The 7,500-nt window shown below is 45.1% G+C and overlaps 1 protein-coding gene across 42 annotated transcripts in view; it reads right to left on the bottom strand.

Annotated features, from left to right (window-relative positions):
• Positions 1–7,500, bottom strand: part of LOC100330629 (receptor-type tyrosine-protein phosphatase delta) — a 334,931-nt gene that overhangs the window by 292,735 nt on the left and 34,696 nt on the right. For all 42 annotated transcript variants that reach the window (XM_073907748.1, XM_073907745.1, XM_073907744.1 and 39 more), the window contains exon 3: positions 7,220–7,242. The gene's annotated coding sequence lies outside the window, so the exon portion shown is untranslated. The remainder of the gene's footprint in view (positions 1–7,219; positions 7,243–7,500) is intronic.

Raw genomic sequence — 7,500 nt, forward strand, 5'->3', positions numbered from 1 at the left:
GATCTCTGAACAGAATCACTTTGGTACTGATCTCTGAACAGATTCACTTTGGGCCTGATCTCTGAACAAAATCACTTTGGGTCTGATCTCTGAACAGAATCACTTTTGGGTTTGATCTCTGAACAGAATCACTTTGGGTCTGATCTATGAACAGAATCACTTTTGGGTCTGATCTCTGAACAGAATCACTTTGGGTCTGATCTCTGAACAGATTCCCTTTGGGTCTGATCTCTGAACAGAATCACTTTGGGTTTGAACTCTGAAAAAAATCATTTTAAGCATTATCACTGAACAGAATCTTTCTGAGTCTGATCTTAGAACATAATTACTATGGGTCTGATCTCAGAACAGAATCACTCTGGGTGGCATCTCTGAATAGAACCACTTTCGGTCTAATCTCAGAACAGAATCACTTTGGGTCTGATCTAAGAACAGAATCATTCTGGGTGCCATCTCTGAACAGACTCACTTTGGGTCTGATCTCTGAACAGAATCACATTGGGTCTGATCTCTGAACAGAATCACATTGGGTCTGATCTCTGAACAGAATCACTTTGGGTCTGATCTCTGAACAGAATCACTTTGGGTCTGATCTCTGAACAGAATCACATTGGGTCTGATCTCTGAACAGAATCACTTTGGGTCAGATCTCTGAACAGAATCACTTTAGGTCTGATTACTGAACAGAATCACTTTGGGTCTGATCTCTGAACAGAATCACATCGGGTGTAATCTTTGAACAGAATCATCCTGGATGTGATCACTTTCGATCTGAAATTTAAACAAAATCTCACTGAGTCTGATCTGATCTGTGAACAGTGTCATTTTGGGTCTGATCTGTGAACAGAATCATGCTGGTTCTAATATTAGAACAGAATCACTTTGAGTATGGTTGCAGAACAGAGTTAGCTGTGGGTCTGATTTCTGAGTCACTTTGGGTCCAATCTCAAGAAGCATCACATTAAGTCTTAGATCTGATCTCAGAACCAAATTGCTATAGGTCTGATCTCAGCACAGAAACCCATTACATCTGAAGAAACACTTCACGTCTAATCAAAAAAAAAAACAAAAGGAAAAAGATTGAGCTTATATCTGACCTCAGAACAGAACCAGCTCCAGTTTGATCTCAGTACAGGATCAATAGCGCTGATGCAATATTAGCCGTCTGATGCAGGCAGAGATGTAGCACACTTCACCTCGATATCTTCAGTTATATCCATGAACTCTGATCTAGTCTTGCGATTAAAATTCTGATAAAGCAGTAAACAGTATGACGCCATCTTTAACCTTCTGAAATTCCCACCAAACTTCAGAATCATTCCACTCTAATGAGCACTGAGTGTGTGTGTGTGTGTGTGTGTGTGTGTGTCCCCTACAGAGCCTTGGCATCAAGTCTGACAATCTTCCCTCTCGTTCCTTCTTTTCTCTCTCTCTTTCTCTAAACGTCCATCTGTTCTTCTCCCCCGAGCCCTTATTATTCACACCAGCCAGGGGTTTCACTGGCCTCTACTGCTCTTCTCTTTCACCTCCTCTCACATCTCCTCTCACCCCTACCTCCTCTCCTTTCCTCAGTACACTCCTCCTGTCCACCCCAATCTCTCTCTCTCCTGTCTGATCTCCTCTCTATATAAGCCCTATCCCATTTATCCTCTTTCCAGTCCCACTCCTCCTCGTTTCTGATCTCTCCATCCCATCCATATTCTTCTCTATCCTCCTCTTTTTTGATCTCCTCTTTCTCCTCACAGACACACTCCCTCCTCTCCGTATGCACCAGGCACCTTCATATATCAACACTCTGGAAAAGCATGGTGTTTTAGTGTGCTTCATGCAGATTAGTGGGCCTCACTCACACACTCACTCACTCAGTCACTCACTCACTCACTCACACACTCACTCACTCACTCACTCACACACTCACTCACTCACCCGGCTGCAGAAGTGCATCGTCTATCGATCGCCGATATTCATCTCTTTATTCTGTCACTCTGTGATGATGTCATATAAGCGCACCGCTTCTTCTGTTTCATAAACCAGTCCTCTCTCTCTCTAATTTAGAGGAGACTCTGTGACAGTATTCTGTGTTCTTATTGTGTCAGGATTCTGCCACTCCTGTCTTGTTAATTCTTGCTTTGCTGACAGAGTCCAGACACTAGTCCTGTCTTGTCTTGGATGTTGTTTTCTCGGGTTGAGCACTCGTTCCTTCTGTCTTCATCTCTGTATGAGCGCCGTCTTGGCCGCACTCAGGCCGTGGACGCTCCCTTATGATGCAGGTGTGCAAGGTCGGGCATGCTTGGGATGCGCACTCTTGCTCCTGGTGTGTGTGTTCTTTTGTTGGCAGACAAACTTCACCAAACTTTATCCGGTCTTTAGTCTAGTCCAGGGGTCACCAATCCTGATTCTGGAGGGCTGGTGACCCTGCAGGGTTCAGCTCTAATTGGCCTCAGCACACCTGCCTGGGTGTTTCAAGTATACCTATTAGGAGCTTGATCAGCTGTTCAGGTGTGTTTGATTAGGGTTGGAGCTAAAATCTGCAGGACACCGACCCTCCAGGAACAAGTGTGATGACCCGTGGTCTAGTCCACCCTGCTGATGATCAGATTATTGGTTAGTTCAGTTCACCTGTTCTGGTCTGCTGTCCTGTGTCATCGCCTCCCTGTGTTCCTGCTCCAGTCCTGCTGTGTCCTGTCTCCCCAGCCCAGTTGAGTTTTGCCTCTTGTTAATGTGTTTCCCCTCAGGGTGGTTTGTGTTGCCTTTTTCTTTTCTTTTTGTTTTTAATAAACCCATTATTTGCGGCGCTTGAGTCCTCGCCCCCTTTCACTTTCTGAAACCGTGACATATTGGTCAACTCATCATGGACGACGAGGGAAAACGGAAACATGCTTTATTGATGTGTCCTGAAGCGGCGCAGACACATTGATTGTCGTGCACGATGACACACAACACGAGATCAACTTAATTACCGGCTCATTAAATATTAAAGACCACCACAGCGAGCACTATGTGTTAGCCTCACACCTCATATGTCCAACAGCACAGAGCTGTAAGCATTGCTAGCCTGTATATGATCAATCTCTGGCCTGTGTTCACTGTCCTACAGTCAGAATTCGCCTCCTTTGAATTTGTTTTCTTTATTTAATATTTCCCACATGACGTTGAACAGATTCTGTAAATGTTCACAGTGTGTCTGATAATGGTTGTTCTTCTGGAGAAAGTCTTATTTGTTTTATTTCGGCTAGAATAAAAGCATTTATTAATTGTTTAAACACTATTTTAAGGTCAATATCATTAGCTTCTTTAAGCTATATTTTTCAGATTGTCTCCAGAGTAAACCACTGTTATACAATGACTTGCCTAATTACTCTAACTTTACCCTAATTACCCTAGTGAAGCCTTTACATGTCACTGTAAGCTGAACACTAGTGTCTTGAAGAATATCTAGTCTAATATTATTTACTGTGGGAGAATAAATCAGTTATTAGAGATGAGTTATTAACACTGTTATGATTAGAGATGTGTTGGAGAAATCTGCTCTCCGCTAAACAGAAACTGGGGAAAATAAAGCGGGGGGTGAATAACTCTTCAGCTGTATACAGCAGATCATCATTGTATATCAAGACTGCCTAACTCCATCAGTCGGTTTAATCACTGTCTCTTTTTAATGTCCTCGGTGAGCACAGTGTGTCAGCATCTCAGCTACACCTCACATGTAAACAGCACACAGACTTTGCTTAATTCTTCTGCTTATACTTTGCTGTTTGTTTCTTGTCTCCTCTTACATGCGTCTTGCAGTTTATTTACTCGCGGTTGTCGCAGTTCCCCTTGTGCACCCCCAATATATCATACAGTAAATCAGCGTGTATGTGCACGCTCGCTCTGCTCTGCTCAGTATGGAGGAGCACTTGTCACGGCATTACAGCGCTGCTCTGTGACCATCTGAACTGCTTCTTTTATCCTCAGTTGCTCTGGATAAAAACATCTGCTATAAGAGTAAATATAAACTCCCTCCTCACCTCCACCCTCTCCTGCTCATCTATTCTCTCCTGTATTATTCCTTCACTCGTTCCCCATCATCCTCTGCTTTTCTGCTGAATGTGTTGAATGAAGGACGCTGCTTACTGTTGTGTATAAAATCTCAAAATCACCCAATCCCTCACCTCTCCATCTCTCCCCTCCTCTCTTCTCATCTCTCCATCTCTCCTCTGTTCTCATCTCTCCATCTCTCCTCTGTTCTCATCTCTCCATCTCTCCTCTGTTCTCATCTCTCCATCTCTCCTCTGTTCTCATCTCTCCATCTCTCCTCTGTTCTCATCTCTCCATCTCTCCTCTGTTCTCATCTCTCCATCTCTCCTCTGTTCTCATCTCTCCATCTCTCCTCTGTTCTCATCTCTCCATCTCTCCTCTGTTTCCATCTCTCCATCTCTCCTCTGTTTCCATCTCTCCATCTCTCCTCTGTTCTCATCTCTCCATCTCTCCTCTGTTTCCATCTCTCCATCTCTCCTCTGTTTCCATCTCTCCATCTCTCCTCTGTTTCCATCTCTCCATCTCTCCTCTGTTTCCATCTCTCCATCTCTCCTCTGTTTCCATCTCTCCATCTCTCCTCTGTTTCCATCTCTCCATCTCTCCTCTGTTCTCATCTCTCCATCTCTCCTCTGTTTCCATCTCTCCATCTCTCCTCTGTTCTCATCTCTCCATCTCTCCTCTGTTCTCATCTCTCCATCTCTCCATCTCTCCTCTGTTCTCATCTCTCCATCTCTCCTCTGTTCTCATCTCTCCATCTCTCCATCTCTCCATCTCTCCTCTGTTTCCATCTCTCCTCTGTTTCCATCTCTCCATCTCTCCTCTGTTTCCATCTCTCCATCTCTCCTCTGTTTCCATCTCTCCATCTCTCCTCTGTTCTCATCTCTCCATCTCTCCTCTGTTCCCATCTCTCCATCTCTCCATCTCTCCTCTGTTCTCATCTCTCCATCTCTCCATCTCTCCTCTGTTCTCATCTCTCCATCTCTCCTCTGTTCTCATCTCTCCATCTCTCCATCTCTCCATCTCTCCTCTGTTTCCATCTCTCCTCTGTTTCCATCTCTCCATCTCTCCTCTGTTTCCATCTCTCCATCTCTCCTCTGTTTCCATCTCTCCATCTCTCCATCTCTCCTCTGTTCTCATCTCTCCATCTCTCCTCTGTTTCCATCTCTCCATCTCTCCTCTGTTCTCATCTCTCCTCTGTTTCCATCTCTCCATCTCTCCTCTGTTCACATCTCTCCATCTCTCCTCTGTTTCCATCTCTCCATCTCTCCTCTGTTCTCATCTCTCCATCTCTCCTCTGTTCTCATCTCTCCATCTCTCCTCTGTTCTCATCTCTCCATCTCTCCTCTGTTTCCATCTCTCCATCTCTCCTCTGTTTCCATCTCTCCATCTCTCCTCTGTTCACATCTCTCCATCTCTCCTCTGTTCACATCTCTCCATCTCTCCTCTGTTTCCATCTCTCCATCTCTCCTCTGTTCTCATCTCTCCATCTCTCCTCTGTTCTCATCTCTCCATCTCTCCTCTGTTCTCATCTCTCCATCTCTCCTCTGTTTCCATCTCTCCATCTCTCCTCTGTTTCCATCTCTCCATCTCTCCTCTGTTCTCATCTCTCCTCTGTTCTCATCTCTCCATCTCTCCTCTGTTCTCATCTCTCCATCCCCTCGGTGTGTGTTTCTGGACTCAGTTTGCAAACACACACAGAGATCCCCCTCCGCGCTCTCCGGAAACTGCAGCACCATTTTGTTTCCAGCAGGTGTTGAGCTGTAAATAGGTCACTGATCCGGATCCATAATGGTGGTTGGAGAAAGTTTCCCGATTGATTTCGAGTGTGTGTAGAGCCGAGCAACTGGAACACACAGGGCCTCAGGAGACGGTGAGAACCCACCCGTGACCCGCCGTCACTCCAGACTCCGCTCATCCGGGCGTAATGCGGCCGCACACACAGCATGCTCTCACACACACACACACACACACACACACACACAGGTGGAAAAAGCTCTTTCTGTACACACTGCGCCCAGCGGAGGGCTGAGATCTGAGGCGTGGTGTCCGTCTCTGATGCTTGAACACTAGAACTGATGTGGTCGCTTTCATTTCTGCATTTTACCAGTGTAAAAGGTCATGATGCACCCTCATTAAATAAATACTTTACATATCTTTACTTCGTACTCTTCCGAGAAATAAAACACAAAGATTTCGACTCAACACCTTCCTCAGCGTGTCTCACTTCCATTCACATCCCGTCATTACCCGAGCAGTTATAAACAACCCAGCCTCCTTCAGTATCATGTGTAGCTCATGACATAACACTGATAACTGATCAAAACTACAAATCACTAAAGAGTTATGGAGCAGCACTGTGGCCGCACAGCACTCAGGTCTCGGGTTTGAGTCTCGGCTGGGTCAGTTTGTGTTTCTGTGTGGAGTTTGCATGTTCTCCCCGTGTTGGTGTGGGTTTCCTCCGGGTGCTCCGGTTTCCCCCACAGTCCAAACACATGCGCTATAGGGGAACTGATCAACTACACTGGCCGTAGTGTATGAGTGTGTGTGTGTTTGGGTGTTTCCCAGTTCTGGGTTTCAGATGCAAGGGCATAATAATAGTTGGTGGTTCATTCCACTGTGGCGACTCCTGATGAATAAGGGACTGAGCTGAAGGAGAATGAATGAGTGAAGGAAAAGATCTGTGTGTATTTCTACCTTGTGTGATTTAATGACTATAGTGTGTATGTCAGTGTTGCTAGTCTTCCCCGGGACTGAACATGCATGCCTGAGTTGCCAAATCCTCTTTCTGACAGCAGAAACATAACACACGTGTCAGATCAGCAGTTTTAGTGGTGAAGCTAGCTCTCCTGCTGCTGAAGGTGAAAGTAAAGGTGAGCTGTGGCGCTTTACAGGCGGTCCGGCTACACATGTACAGGCTGAACTACCATAATGACCTCATTATTTAGGGTAAAAACCAGCCTGATCTCACGAGGAAACATACGTATTTTAGGTTTTGCCAGTTTGTGTTGTAGTGTTGTATTTTTGAGGAAGCGATCATTAATTTAACTGTTGATTAATTGTTAACAGCAGTGTATAATAGTGCCATTAGGGTAGAATAATGATTGATATTAGTCTATAATAGTGCCATAGTCCTGGATAACACTGATGTTCAGCACGAGTGTTTGTGCTGATGATGGAGAGTAACGGGAGCGAGTCTTACCGTCCTGAAGCTCTTGGTCACATCTGTGTGCAAATAAAGAGAGAAGAAAGAGAGAAACATCAGCAAATGAGCGAATAAACAAAGAAATACTGTGAATAATGACCACAGCCTGTACCAACACACACACACACACACGCACACACACACACACACACACACACGCACACACACTCATTCATCTTTCTCTCCGTCCATTAATAATATTCAGAGAGACTCTCACTGCTCTGACTGTTCACTCTGAGCTCCATCTACATCTCATTCCCCAACACCACTGCTCACTC

Source organism: Danio rerio, chromosome 7, assembly GCF_049306965.1.
Source record: "Danio rerio strain Tuebingen ecotype United States chromosome 7, GRCz12tu, whole genome shotgun sequence".
Classification (NCBI taxonomy): domain Eukaryota; kingdom Metazoa; phylum Chordata; class Actinopteri; order Cypriniformes; family Danionidae; genus Danio; species Danio rerio.